At 45.1% G+C, this 15,903-nt stretch overlaps 1 protein-coding gene across 1 annotated transcript in view; it reads right to left on the bottom strand.

Moving 5' to 3' along the window:
• Positions 1-12,830, bottom strand: part of LOC310692672 (ectonucleotide pyrophosphatase/phosphodiesterase family member 7-like) — a 62,012-nt gene extending 49,182 nt beyond the window's left edge. Inside the window, exons 1-2 of the mRNA XM_083473790.1 lie at positions 12,725-12,830; positions 1,414-1,598 (exon numbers count right to left, since the gene is read on the bottom strand). The gene's annotated coding sequence lies outside the window, so the exon portion shown is untranslated. The remainder of the gene's footprint in view (positions 1-1,413; positions 1,599-12,724) is intronic.
• Between the last annotated feature and the right edge of the window lie 3,073 nt (positions 12,831-15,903).

Below are 15,903 nucleotides of genomic sequence, written 5' to 3' on the forward strand. Positions count from 1 at the left end.
AACCACTCTGGGAACTTTCTGATGGTAAGAATTGTTCAATAGTAGAATGGACTACCTTTGGCTAAATTAAACTACAGTGGTACCTCAGGTTAAGTACTTAATTCATTCCGGAGGTCCGTTCTTAACCTGAAACTGTTCTTAACCTGAAGCACCACTTTAACTAATGGGGCCTCTTGCTGCCGCCATGTCGCCAGACCACTGCATGGTCTTTTAAACTGTATATGTGTGTGTGGGAAAGGGTTATTGTTTTTGTTTGTTACTCTGCTATGCTTTTTGTGTTTTTATATTGTAAACCACCCTGAGATCCTTGGATAAAGGGTGGTATAGAAATTTAATAAATATATAAATAATGAAGTACACTGGAAGGCGGTGGACTCTCCTTTGGAGGTTTTCAAACAGATTGGATGGCCAACTGTCCGGGATTCTTTAGCTGCTATTCCTGCATTGCAGAGGTTGTACTGGGTAGTCCTTTTGGTTCCTTCCAGCTTGGCAATTCTATGATTCTATGACAGCCCTTGAGATACTTGAAGATGGCTGCCATATCACCCCTCAGTCTTTTCCAAGCTAAACATACCCAACTCTCTCTCAAACGTTCCTCATAAGGCTTGCTTTCCAGACCCTTGATCATCTTGGTCACCCTCCTCCTCTGCACATGTTCTAGCTTGTCGATATCATTCATAAACATTGGTGCCCAGAACTGGACACAATCCCTTGGGTCAGATCTGATCAGATTGATTCAGACTATTCCGTTGAAAGAGTTGGACGGCCAGTCCTGGGTTCAGAGTCTGGCAGTGTAACATATCCTCTATGGGGAGCTTCCCCAACTCCCAGACTATATCTGGCTGCTTTTGGACATCGGAAACCTTAGGCTTTGCATTCCGCCTCTGGTTCTTTGCCCCCTTTACAGCACTCTCTGAAATATGCTTACTCAGAAATGGGCTTCCTCCCAAGGAAGTGTGTCTTTCTGTAGGAGGCTCCAAGCAGGCAGGCAGTGTGAGAAGATTCAAAGGGTTTTCACTCTGCCTGGCCATCTCCTCATAGCGAGACTTCTCACTTCTCTCTGGCTTCAAATATATCACCTTGGAAACATTCCTAATTACTGCAGATCAGAAGCCAAACATCACATAATAGACATGATTTCAGTAAGTGTAAATGCATTACGGTCTAGGGTTCATTTCTTTGCACCTCTGGCCAAGTTGTGTCTTGGGTTGCTGGCTCGCTTGCTGCACCCATCACTCTGCTAGTGAAGTTTCTAGATCTGTGTGCAAATGGGCCCCACCCTATTTGCAGGCACAGAAATTTGGTGGACTGTGTTTGCATGTGTTCTGGCAAATTTATCCAGTGGGAGGAGAAATTCACCCATAGTTCCTTAGGGTGGGACTTGCAGGAACAGGAACACAGTTTGTACTTTACCTAAGAGAAGTTCTTTGCTGATGCCATCTCCAGTAAGAGCAATATCAGTCACTGTGTGACAGTCTGGCCAGCATTCTTTCAGCAGTGCCCTGCCCCCCTAGCGCCATTCTGGGTGGGTGGTGAAAACAGGGGCTGCTATGCCAAAAATGGAGAATATTTGCAGAAAATTCTGCAAGCGTTCCTTTCTGGGAAGAAAAAGAAAAACCTCAATATACCCCCCCTCCAAAAACACACACACACACAAAACCCCCGAGAAATTTCAGCTTAACTCTAGAAATTTCAGTTAAATTCCCTGTTAATTGGCACACATTCATTCTACTAATTATATCAGAGTCCAAGCTCAAAACTATCTAGAATCCCTCCTTTTCCTCCCCCTAGATGTTTTCATCATCCATAGATTTATGGAATGCTGTGTTGTTCCCCATAGGCATCCATCAGGCACATTATTACTGTTGCTCTGTCCTTTTAATTGCTTTTTTCAGAGAACTCCCTTCAGCCCAATTATACTCGGGGTGTTTTTGTTTATTAACCAAAACGCATCTGCAAATTGATGCCGTTACCACTAGTTAAACAGGCTGTAAATCAACTGACTATCTCTACTGAGGGGGTGCCAAAAGATCATTGTGGCTTAGCTTCACTGCTCAGCCTATGGGCTGTATTCAGAGTTCAGGGTTTGTCATGATAGGCCAATCATACGGATATTTGATAGGTCGAGCAGCCAATAACCACTCTGGGTGTAATGAAGTTACTTGGGGGTGGGGCTTCTTTAGAAAGGAATTTGTCTGACTTCTCAGAGTTCCCTTGGAAAGAAGGATTGATTGTTAAACCATTCTGGGAATTGTAGCTCAGTGAGAGGAGTGAGGATCTCCTGACAATTCTCAGCACCCTTAAACTATAGTTCCCAGGATTCTTTGGAGGAAGCCACAACTGTTTTAAAGTGGTATGTTACTGCTTTAAATTTATAGTGCAGATATGGCTATGCTTACCTTAAAAAAGATGGGGGTCTCATGTGCCTTATGATCAAACCCTGGGAGCCTCTATTACAATATTTTTTGTACCATTGCATAAAATAGTTTCTTTTATACAAAACCACCCATCTTGCCCAAACATGTAATATAAATACCAAGTTAGATGGATTTTTAAATATATATGATAAATGTTTCTATATTAAAAAGAGATCACCAAGAATGATGACCCTAAATACCAGCTCCACATTATCAAAGTCAACTTAAGCAAATGTTCCTGGCTCCCATTTCAGAGAATAAATCTCTTCACCATTTCATATGACTCACATGGTTATAACAGCCAAGGGAGCTACAATCAAAAGATTGGCATTAACTCTGATGAACATCCACTCTTCATCTCCAGAGTAGAAAGGCAATTAAAGACAAAAAGAATTCTTTACAACTGAGTATTGGAAAAGTGGGTTTATCACAAGAAGGAAGCCAAGAAGTTTCCTTCAATTTTGGCAATGGGGAAGACTTGCTTCCATCATGGGCTGAGCCAACTCTCACACCCCAGAGGGCTTCCATGGGAGCTGTTGCCTGGCAACTGGCCACTTCCAGAAGGGGAAAGTGTGCCTCCATTATGGTCTGAGCAATGGTTAGCTGCTCAGCCTTAAGAGCAGTGGACTTGTAATCTGGTGAACCGGGTTCGCTTCCCCGCTCCTCCACATGCAGCTGCTGGGTGACCTTGGGCCAGTCACACTTCTCTGAAGTCTCTCAGCCCCACTCACCTCACAGAGTGTTTGTTGTGGGGGAGGAAGGGAAAGGAGAATGTTAGCTGCTTTGAGACTCCTTAGGGTAGTGATAAAGCGGGATATCAAATCCAAACTCTTCTCTTCTTCGTGCTTGGAAGAGGTACCATCTCATTCATAGAACACTTTACAATTTCCACTGGGGTATGGCGTTGAACTTAACCTCATCATTGCAAGGCCATAGCTGTCAACTTTTCCCTTTTCTTGTGAGGAATCCTATTCGGAATAAGGGAATGTCCCTTAAAAAATGGGAAAAGTTGACTGCTATGTGCAAGGGTGACGTGTGATTTTATTTTGTATCAAACGTTTTTCCATCACTTGACGGCCTCCTCACTGCCCAAGTTTACTTGGTCTAACTAATAAACTTTTGGCAAGTTGCAATGGCAACTTCCTCAGTTCAAGCCCCAGATCCCCTTAAGAAGACTCATTTCTTGGACCTCACTTCCTGATCTAAGCAAGACACTTGTGGCACAGCATCACATTGGGACTGAAACTTAATCCAACCCTCCAGTTTCTTAAAGAAGCTGGCATTTGGCCCACTGCTTCTTGCTGGTAATCCACATGGAAGATCTCAGCCTGATATCTGCTGCACACATACTGTGAATATAGGAGCAGCTGAACCACGGCTCCTGAATCGGTTCCTTCACACATTTCTCAGACGTTGCAGTTTGCAGCACACTGTCAACTTTTCCAAGGGGGATGGGGAGGGGAAAGTCAGCTCCTAGAGAACAAACTTTACTCCTGCAGTCTCCGAATCAGCAAGTCACACAGAACCAGAAAATGGAAACAAAGAGGCTTTCCTTGAAATAAGAAAGTAAGCACTTTGGAAAGAGCTGGGGCAGCAGAACTCTGTGGAGCCGAAGTATCGCTTCACTGAAGCCATTTTTTTTGCCAGGCTTTCTTGTGGTTCTGTTTGCTTACTGCTTATGAAAAGCAATTTATAATTGTCATGGACTCATTGATTTAGGAACACCTGTGGTTTGAGGGCACATCACGGCTGCGGAACTCGACGGAACTAATTTAACATAAAACACACACCATCTTGTAGCTGCTGGGCTGGGAGCCTCTAGCACAGCAACCAACACAGAGTCTGATTCTTCACTTGAGCTGGGCACATCTTGACATGTAGATTCTATGAAGCCAAGTGCTAACTGTGCTCTGCCTGCTCCCATGCAGAGAGGAGGTGCAGATGAATCAATCGATTTCTGGCCCGTGTCCCTTTTACACGTATTTAGGAAAGGGGGAGGAATTTGGCCTGGTAATCTGCAGTCCCTGAAACAACAACGTGTGAACCAAAACACAGCTACCCTTCAAAATGTGATGGTCACCAAATTTTGTGACAGAGTTCTCCAGTGAAAAAATGTGCATGTTAGGGGAAAGACTGTATAAAAAGGCAAATATTAATGAAAATGGTGTCTAACAATGCATTATATTCTTCTCTCTCTCTCTCTCTCTCTCTCTCTCTCTTAGACATGCACATAAATGCTGGTGATTTTTATGCGGGCTTTCAAAATTAAAAAATCTCCAAGTTGATGACTGGAAATGCAGCAAGCTGATGATTAGGAGAATGAGAAACTGAAATGTCTATCCTGAAATCATCTGCAGTTTATTACAAAGAGAGCTGTATGGAAATATGAATTTTAAAACTTATTTATCTCTTCCATTCCTAAATAAATATTTTCTAATAAATGTTTCTAAGTATGCATTTTAAAATTCATATTGGAAAAGCACAACTTAGTAACTATTTTGAGCCAAGCACTGTGCTGGGACATGCAGGAAGCATGCACACTGGTAGCTACCTAAATCCCAATTCACTTACTAGTCTTGGGAATCATGGATTACCGTATTTTTCGCTCTATAACATGCACCCGACCATAACACGCACGTAGTTTTTAGAGGAGGAAAAAAATATTCTAAACGAAACAGTGGATGTATGATTTTTTGTGGTTCATGCTGTGGCCCACAGACATGTGATCTGACAGTGAGTTTAGAGTAGCCCAAAGCAAAAATCCTGAGGATCCATGTGGATCCATGCTTTGTAACCACGTTTTTGCACCACTGTGGCCCCAGGCAACAGTGGGTGCATGATTTTTTTGGTGCAAGATGTAGCCATGGACATGCTATGTGATCTGATGGTGAATTTGGGGTGACCCAGTGCAAAAATCCTGAGGATCCATGTGGATCCGTGCTTTGTAACCATGTTTTAAGTGGGCAGGGAAGGAAAAGCACTCAAGGGACAAGGAGCATGCGTGGGGTGTGTGGAGAAGGATGTTGCTAATAATGCAGGAGAGGGGTTTAAGGGGAGAAGGCTCCTCTCCTCTCCCACTTTGCTCCTTTAAAGCAAGCAGGCTCTGCTTTTCTCCCTCCTCCCCACTCATCCCCAGCTTAGCGAGCTGAAAAACTTTGCTGCTATTTAGCGAGCTGAGTGGGGAGGAGAGAGGGACAGAGAGCCTGCTTGCTTTAAAGGAACCAACCGGACAGGAGAAGAGATAAATAAGTTTTAAAATTCATATTTCCATACAGCCATCTTTGTAATAAACTGCAGATGATTTCAGGATAGACATTTCAGTTTCTCATTCTCCTCTCCCCTCCCCTCCCCTCCCCTCCCCTCTCCTCTCCGCTCCTCTCCTCTCCTCTCCTGCTTTGCTCCTTTAAAGAAGCAGGCTCTTTGTCCCTCTCTCCTCCCCACTCAGCGGCAATTCTCCCGCTTTGCTGTTTCAAAGCGAGCCACGGAGGAGGGAAGGAAGGGGAACCATGGATCCTCTGCTCACGACTGCAGCAGATCCCCCCCCCCGCCATCTGCAGGCATTCCCTCCATAACACGCACAGACATTTCCCCTTACCTTCTAGGAGGAAAAAAGTGAGTGTTATGGTGCAAAAAATACAGTATATTCGAATTATATGCAAATTTTGTAGAGATGGTTTATCTCAAGCATTTTTGCCTCCAGGATTGGTCTACACTTGCAAGTCCTGGAACCAAATGCATAGCCTTTATTATTCTTTTCCCTCCAGGAGTGAGGGAACTTTGAAATGAGTCTTTTTCACAGCAGGCTTGGGTTTTAAACAGGAACACTGCAAGACTGCTGATCAAACACTTCAACAGTCAGAATCTACTAGGGACAGTTCTAATTCTCTGATATTTGTCCCTGATAAATAAACATGCAGTTGGGAGGGAAAAGGAGATGCATGTGCCCACCCCCTTGTTGTCAAACCAGCCCCTACCCTGACAGCCCCAGATCACTCAGGGTAATCAGAAACTGCTGCAACCTGCTCTGGTCAAATCCTGCGCCAACCCCAATGGGCTCAGTTCAGGATCCAGCCAGAACTGCTGCATAATCCTTTGCTTGTTTGTGTGTTCATGGGCTGAAGAACCTCTGGTCTTTAGGTCTCATGTGACCCCCAGCCTAATTTTATGCAGATAAGTGGAAGGCTTGAAAAAAAGAAAGGGCTTTTCTGGGAGGTGGGAAGCTGAAATGGATAGTACAATGGAAGGAAGGTGGAACTTCTTTGTAAGCAGAGAGACTAAGCAGTGTCAAAAATAGAAATTGAAAGCGGGATGGAGGAGTGTCAGAAAGTGTGTGTGTGTGTGTGTGTGTGTGTGTGAGAGAGAGAGAGAGAGAGAGGGACAGACAGACAGACAGACAGACAGACAGACAGACAAATGGTGGCAGGCTGTCCACATTTTGGCTTTAGCTCTGCTCACTGCCAGCATGCAGCCCTGACAGATCACAGCAGAGGGAATGAGACCTTCAAGGGACAAAAGTTTCCCCAACCTTCGCACAATTTCACCCATTGAGTTTTATAGCAGGCAGGGACTGAGGCCCACATGTCCCAGTTCTAAGGCCAACACACCAGCCACTGCCCCACACTGGTACCCCCCCTCCTGTCCTAGGTACAGTGCCATGGGCAAGTCAGGAGATACAGGCTCTCTCTGCCTTGCCCCTGCTAGAGAGTTTTAAAATAGGGATGCAAACACCCACATGGGAAGCAGCCACCTGTCAGCGGTCCCAATGGTAGAGAGCAGGAATGCGACAAACCACACTATCAAGAAGTGGAAAGATGTGGGTTTTTTGGGTAGATGCAGGATGATCAGGTGCATCATGGGGCTGGAGCAATTGGACCACTCAAGCATTCAAGTTCACACTTCAGCAGGCCAAGGGGATTTCAAGCTAAGCAAGGGAGTGCTTAATTTTATGGAGCAAAACACTGCTAAGGAGGGCGGTGAGTCAGAGGATGAGTTCAGAAGGCAGCTGATAGTAAATAGATGTTTTAATACAGGGCTGGCGAGCCTCAGTCCCAGGGCCAAATGTGGCCCTCCAGGCCTCCCTGTTTGGCTCTCAAGACTTTGCCCAGGCCACACCCCTTACTAGAGCTGTTTTTCACTCTCCCTAAGTGCTTTCTGTACTACTAAGACGCTCATGCCCAGAGGTGGGCATATGAGGTGGGACCTCAGGATATAGAAGCATGATTAGTTGCACCAACAGGCTGTTAGGCTGCTGAATGAAAAGATAACAACAGGGCAACTGACTTTTGGGTTTGGTGGGTGTGCATCAGTAAATGATGGGAATTAAGACTTAGAGAGCTGAGTTGGGGGTGCTCATGTAATCTCACTATATATAAGTTGTACAAGTGACAAAGTATTTCAGTTTTTCCCATGCTGAACCTTGTATTCCCTCCCTCTCTCCATCTCCTTCCTCATTCAGGGGGCTGGCAGGGGAAGGACAGTTCTCTTTCCCCAGCAGTTTGGATGGTCCACTTGCAGAAGGTTTTGGCTGCTGTGCCACAGGGCTGCAAGCTGACCACCTTTTTCATATGTGGTTCCCCCTCCTCTCCTCTCCTTGTATCCTCACAACAACCCTGTGAAGTTGGCAGTGCACAGGCCGGCTCCCCGCCTGACATCATTGGTCCTCCCTGCTGCCTCGAGGATGCTGCGTTTGTGGGTACAGCTGGCTCCTTCTGTTAGACGATGAGAAAGTGTGACATTTTGGGAGCACTTCCAGAGAACAGCTTTCTCAAAATAGCAATCCAAAAGGCCCCCATTTCCACTTGAAAGCCATATGCTTTTTTTCCCCCCGAAGGAGCTTTGCTTCAATCCCCCTCATCCTTAACCCTGCATGGCGCTTTAGGAAATCAGATGGATGCAAATTCCCCATCCGGCAAGTCCCATTCAGATCTGGCTCTATTAGCTCATATTCCATCCTGCAGACTTGTCAGGCCTGTCTGAGGCAACCTGACAACTCTCTGGAGTTCACATCCTTTGGATGGAAGGGGATAAACTGCAGTTAAAACCCTGCCAGCCATTTTTCATTCACAAACTGATGGTGCAAATTCGTTTCTCTTAAGAAGTAACTCTGATTCAACCGATGCAGCAATGAATTGCAGATATAGCAAAATCTTTCAGTATAGGTGGGCAACTGACAGCCACCACCCAGGCCCTCACCACAATTTCAGGTTGTAGGGATATTGCGGAGTGGGGCAGTGGGGTCCGGAGGGAGCACACTTCCCCACCAGCAGGCAGCCACGGTCGGCCTGCACGTGTGACCTTGGGGTGCAGGGAACCCCCCCCCGACAAGCCACAGCTGTCTGTACATCGTTCCACCTCTGCCTGACCTTTCGCGATCTCAGCAGTTTGCGGTGTCCTGTCTGTAACCCTTTTCCATGAGACCTTTGTCTCCATACGTCATACATTGAGCAAGGGGAAAATGACGCTGTGGAACAGGTGCCAGAATAGCTTTGTACCACCCCACGATTTCGGGACGGAAGATGTGTAAAGGTCACAGCCCAAAAATGTATTTGCCTGGCTTGCATGTTTGTCTCAATAAAAAGAGGCTCCACAGGAATGGTGGTAGCTCGCTCGCTTCAGACCACCTGTGCGCAGCTCACATGATGATCAACACCTGTCTTGGGCCTTCACTTCACAGGTGAATGGCAAGGAGAACTTAAATGGGAAAAGGAGAAGAAGAGAAAAGGGGTGCAAGAAAAAAAGGTGTTTGTGAGTAAGGTGGTACTACTCACGTTTGGTTCTGGCACATCACTGGCTTGAACTATTGCTTTTTTTTCTCCCAGCATGCCTTGGGACAACTTGCCAGCATCTAATCTAATTAGGCAGCAGTCCTAACACTGCATATCTGGGCAAAAGCCCAATTGAACTCAATAGGACTGACTTTTGAGTGGACAAAGTTAAGATTGCTTTGCTTGTTTTGCAGAGCTTCCTGGATTATTATCTGAAGACTGTAACAGACTGCAGATTGAGCAACTTCTTCCCTCTCATCCTTGTGCTTGTTTTCTGACATCAAAGCCCAATGAAAAGTTCTGTGAAATGCTAAAGCTTGCTCAGTGTTCTTGATTATTCATTGTCTTGAAGAAATGTGCTGAATATTCAGTTTGCTGCCTTGAATGCATGCATACATAGCTTCACTTTGCCTGTTTAGCTTTTTTTTAAATTCTGTTTTTATTTATTAGGATTCATATGCCACAAAATCTTCAAAATCTCTAAGGGGTTTACATAACATAAAATTACCAATATAATCAGATTTTAAAAAACAAGTTAGCCCTTTTTGGAATGAAAGCAGCAGTTTTATTTAAAATGCATTATAATGCACATACTAAAATACACATCAAATGTACATTTGTGGGCAGGCCTGCTGAAACATAGTTTTTCAGTAGGCACTGTGAAGTTTGGTGAAGGCACCTGCCTAGTATCAAGAGATAGAAAGTTCCAAAATGTTGGTGCTAGCTATACCCTTTCTGGTGTAAACTGTCATTGGTAACCTAAATCCACTCCTCCCAATCTAAATTGAAATGTTAGTCCTGCAGAAGATGCAGTTTCTCCTGGGGGTGGGGTGGGAGGGCTGTCATCTTTGTAGTCAAAGCACTTTGCAAAGTATATCTGTGCAACCCCCACCCGGGTTCAATCCCTAAGTGACCTGCAGAAACTAGAGCTGATGAATAACTTGAGCACAAGCCCCTGCTTCTTCCTAAAACCTAACCCCTGTTGATTTGAAATTCCTTCCCCATCCCTTTCATCCCTCCATCCTGAAATTCCCTGTGGCTGTTCTACCTACTACCCAAAATAAGCAGGCATGCTTTCAGTTGTGTTCCATTTAATAAAGACCATTAGGCTGTTCTGTTCAAATCAAGGCATGTTAGCAACCATAGAAAGTGTTGCAGTTAAGGACTTATAACTCTGCTTCCTGGCAAAAGCAGGCTGACCAGTGTGGACATTAACTGATAAATGCTTACCCATTACACAACCAAAAGCAGGAAATGGAGAAGAAGGAGCAGGGCATTTAAATGAGCCTTTTATCTTTGCCTTGTTTGTAAAGCAAGCATGGGGAACCTTTTGCAGCTCCAAGACCATATTCTCTTGGGAGCAACTTTCTGCAGGTTGCATACCAGTAGTGGGTGTGGCCAAAGTGGGTGTGGCCACACCTCCCACTCTCCATCCTCTGGGCAAGCAAGAGGAAGCACCATAGTTTAAGGACACATTCCAGCCATGTAAAATCACTAGAGGAAGGTGCACTGTAAAGACTCCTCAAAGGATTCCCAAACTGGAAACTGGTCCTGTTTGGTTTGGCTTTTTTTTTTTTTGCCTTGCTGCAGAAACTGTGGCAGGTGGACCAAGAAAGAGCTCGGCAAGGATTTCCTTCAGACAAGTTGATTTCAATGCACAGCAGCTGTTGCTGACACAAGCTTTGAAGTTTGTTCCTAGCATGAAATCTAATGATGAATGAAACTGGAGATCTGGAACAGCCAGTACATTATTTGGAGGTGGTAGACGCAGATGGCAAGATAGAGGAATGCGGCAGGCATATGGTTAGGAGAACAGACCAAGAAAGTGAAACCGAAGGGAAGGAAATAAACAGGCAACCACTGACTGGTTTTGGCTGGATTTGTAGGGTTCTGGCTCCTGAGAAATTGTTTGCGAGCCAGAAGAGGGACATAGATCATAGTGGGTAGTGGATTGGGGGAGAAAATTATTCAGTTTGCCTTTTAGTGGACACTTCCCAAATTTGCACTCCCCAAACCAGTGTGGACTGATATGTAACTGTACTTCAAAATTCTCACTTCTCTGAATTTTGCAAGGCAGTTCTAAAAAACCCCATACAAAACTGCATGTCTTAGGGAAAGTATACTAAAAAATGCATATGGTAGTGAACGCAACATACAAAAAAAAAAGACATTATATTATTGAAATTACTTGCAGAAGTTTATTTGTTTAGAGAAATGTATGCAAAAATGAGTACACATGTCTGTGTTTATACATACATGCATACATGAAAACTGATGCAGAAATGGGATGAATTGAATTGAGATAAACCAAAACTGAGATTTGTCGATCTCTAGTGGTAGATTTCAGTCTTAATGCCAAGTCCTGTAGCCCAAGGCAGGATTTCAGCTCAGTTCTACTTGGTGGTGCTGTGGATTGAAGCTGTTACCTTTTGCATGCAAAGCTGATGCTCTGCAACTGAAGGGCTCTCCTTATATTCTTGTGTTCCATTTCTGGTGTGATGTCATTCTGAGTTTCTCCATTTCCATCAAACTTCATGGGCCGCTGTTCACAACTGAAGCACTGTGTGGTACAGCGATGCCTTATAACACTTTTCATTCTACAGCACATAACTGTGGGAAAGAGGAAGAGATGCCCAGTTGCTTTGCACTCGTTTCACTGGGGGTGTCAGGAGCAGGTGAACAATAACTCACACAGTGCCAGTGAAAGAAACAAAACAGTTCAGGAGGGCAGGCCTAGTGAGCCCAGCAATTCTTCCTGGTATATCTTGTTCCTGTGAGGCAGTTGCCAGGACCAAAGATCCCCGCCTTCCCACAGCTCCCTAAGTTGTCTCTTCACCTGGTTCCTTCCCAAGTAATTTGAGTCTCCATCATCTTGCCTGTTTTTGCTCTGCCCTCTGCATACCTCTTCGAGTTCTGGGAGGCCAAGAGGGAGGGAAGCTGCCAATCACAGCCTGCCTCATCTCTGCCTCTCCTCTCCTTCCTCCGCCTCTGCCTCTGATTCTGAACTGCTCTCTGCCATAGCCTTTTCCTGCTCACTAAACCCTGTTACCTCTTCAGTAATAATAAAAAGACACAGGAAAAAGTAAAATATAAAGAAAGGTACAAAATCCATAAAACAGGTCCAGTAAATAATGAACCACCCAACAGATCCATCACGAAGCAAACAAAGCTAAGCTGCAAGGAGGAAAACAATTAGAATTTTCAATATTAGCAAGAACATGGATAAAGAAAACAGGACATTGAACTGACCGAACAACAAAATTGTCTTGGCAACATTTCCCAACTTATCTTTTTCCTGGGGCAGTCCATTTATTCCTCCCCTCGGTCTTCCACACTAGGGAGGCTCCATTGTCTGTCCAGCGCTCTCAGGAGGCAGCTTTTGCACCCTTTTCTACCCCTCTGCAATTCACCCAGGCTCTCACCCTGCATTGTATGATGAATTGTTGCTCATCCACAGCAAGAACTGCTCACTTCTTTTCCATGCTAGTAACAGAACAAAAATCAGAGACGAGAAAGAGGGTGCCAGTGGGCCTTGCTTCTTACCATGTTTTGGCCTGATGGCAAAGCTCACAGGGAAAGCAGCAAGGCTGGATGAAAGTTACTGGACCACAGAAAGTGCTGAGTGATCAATTTGCTCCAACAACGGTTGGGAGGAGACTGAGATCTTTGATGCATCTGTCTCCCCACAACCTCCTCCAGGCTCCACCCTCTGAGAGAACTTTAGAGTTCTCTGAAGAGCCAACCCTCAGCCTTAAGATGGACCACACCTCCTTAATTCCAGAGCCTCCCTCTTGCTGCTCTCTTGGACTGGTGATGTGTAGTGGGAGGCATCTGGTTCCTTGGGCTCAGTGGAAGGTGCCTGTGAGGGTTCAGGCTTTGGCCCTATAGGCTCCAGTGGTCTGGGAGTCCTTGTCCAACCGCCTCAGGCAGAGTGGTCTCCTTATCTTCTGCAGTCAGCTCTGAGCCATGACCCAGTTCCAGCTCCTCATTCAGTGCCCCTGCAGCCTCCAACTCTGTCCAGATCCCTGCTGGATACATGGTTCATGATACTTCTTCACAATTCTAACAAGACTCAGTAAACATTCACACTATACATTTAAATCACTATACTACTTTAAACTACCACTGTAGTTTTTTTAAGCTTAGGAGACACCCCCCCTTTTTCCTCACAGAGCTACAATTCTGTGTTGAACATCCTTAGATCCCTCCAGAGAAGAGATGCATTTCCGAGGGGAGAAGGAATGACCATTGAACCATTTTGAAGTCTGTAATATAGGCAGACCTTAATAAATGCAGTACAAATGAGTATTAATATAGAGGGATTTCCTACACATTTTTGCCTGGGTTTCCATTCACTATGGCCGGCATCTCTCCCCTTGTAGACCATGGAACATAAAGTAATCCAATAAGAGCTAATGAAATATTTACTGGCTTTTAAGAAGTAATTAGGCCCATGCATTGTAGAGCTTAAGTGCGGGAGGTAATGTAAGTAAAATGAAAACCTGGAAATGAATTTTTCATTTCTGTGAACTCATCTGGATAATCGATCCCCCCCTTTGGACAATCAGGTGTAAAAGCAGCAGATTAGATTAATCAGCAGAACTCATCTCTTGTGACTTCGTTGGTTCTTTGGGGTTTAGGGTTGCCAACTTTCCAATTGGCCCTGGTGGCTGCGCCTTTCTAAGCTGCTGAATGTGCTTCTGTGCTTTAGGACAAGGGTCATCATTCGGCCACAGGAAAATAATCTCCATCTGATTTACCTGCAGAAAGTTGCCATGAAAGGTGCAACATCAGGGCAGGTTAGTCAGTTGGCAGCTTAGCTTGGGATGGATGTCCAAGGATGCAAAGGCTGACTTTTTTTAAAGCCGTATTTTAGAACCAATAACATTATACCTTTGCTGAGAACATCTCAGCAACCCAGACAGCGCATTGCTGCTGTATATATAACATTGGCATTGACTTGAGGAAACTCCACCCATAGCTCAGTGGTGGAGCATCTGCTTTGCAGGCAGAAGGTCCCAAGTTCAACCCCCAACATCTCCAAGAACAGCTGGAAGAGACCTCTGCTTTGAAACACTGGAGAGTTGCAGACAATACAGTACTGAGCTGGATGGACCAATGGTCCATCGGGAAAAGCATGTCTTTTGCAGGCTATATCTACAGTGCAGTCTTACTCATGCCCATTGAAAATAAAGTCCCATTGAGTTCAATAGATCTTACTCCCAGGTATCAGCGTAGGTTGAAAGTCATCCCTTCACCATGAGCAACACTGGGAATCACGGTTATTTCTCTGTATTGGTGTATCAAAGAATTCTTACTACAAAAGCAATACATTTTTTAGGAGGTGGAGGCACTGTAGCACTTGCAGAGGTGTAGTTAGGCAATTGCTAACTTTGACTTAAAGATCTTATAGTCTTTCCCCTATATCTTTAGATGCTTATTCTTCTAAGGGGGGGTCCATGGGCATTTGCCCTGAAGTTCTGCCAAGACAGGACCAGTGAAATTCCAGTTTACAAAGGGCCAATGTAAGCCTGTAACAACAGAACAAGCTCTTTCTGCAAATGCCATCATAGTGTGTACCACTGCTATGCTATGTCCTATTCTCATGCTGAAGTCTTCCAAGGCCACATTCACACCAGACAATTAAAGCACTATGATGCCACTTTAAACAGTCATGGCTTCCACAAAAGAATTATGGGACCTGCAGTTGGTAGAGCCTCGGGTACAACTCCCATCAACACAGTTGTGCTGGGCGTCAGGGTGTGATAGGGGTGTAATACAAGACAACTGCAAGCCACCAGGTTGGGAGAGGCTGGCTTCTCTCCTCAGTGCCATTATCAGCAACTGCTACTACTACCTCTCAATAACAGCTAGCTGTAGATGCTGGCAAGCTGTTTCCCAGAGAAAGATCTCATGAATGGGCTTTCCAAAGGAGAATAATAGACAAGGTATCTCATAAGACTGGGACTCATGGACACCCAATAAAGCTGAATGTTGGAAGATTTAGGATCTCTCCAGGTTCTTCAGGGGGAGACTTCAGAAACCTCTCTCCTTCAGTCATGAATTAGTTCCTTTAAAAAAGAGAGCAGTGCAGTCTTGGGCTTTTCAAATGAACCAAGGATGCCTGACACCCTGAGAAACCTCCTCCCCAATGAGCCTGTCTGCCTCTGGTGGGTAATGGGGAAGGAAACAGTGAACATTTCCCTAGCTCCACAGACAGCCAGACAATTCACTAAATCCCACAGCACTTGGGTGTACAAAAAATCCCAATGCTTGAGTTCTGGCATAGTTAGGTGATCAAGCGCTGTGGGTTAAACCACAGAGCCTAGGACTTGCTGATCAGAAGGTCGGTGGTTCGAATCCCCACAACGGGGTGAGCTCCCGTTGCTCGGTTCCTGCTCCTGCCAACCTAGCAGTTCGAAAGCACGTCAAAGTGCAAGTAGATAAATAGCTACCGCTCCAGCGGGAAGGTAAACAGCGTTTCCGTGCGCTGCTCTGGTTTGCCAGAAGCGGCTTAGTCATGCTGGCCACATGACCTGGAAGCTGTACGCTGGCTCCCTCGGCCAATAAAGTGAGATGAGCACTGCAACCCCAGAGTCGGCCATGACTGAACCTAATGCTCAGTGGTCCCTTTACCTTTAATGGGATCTAAACTGCCTGATTTGATAAGGATTTTTTTTCCATTATAAAAACAAACAGAACCCTATTTTGATAGAACCAGA

This window comes from Podarcis liolepis (genome assembly GCF_965112155.1).
Source record: "Podarcis liolepis genome assembly, chromosome: 14".
In the NCBI taxonomy this organism is placed as follows: domain Eukaryota; kingdom Metazoa; phylum Chordata; class Lepidosauria; order Squamata; family Lacertidae; genus Podarcis; species Podarcis liolepis.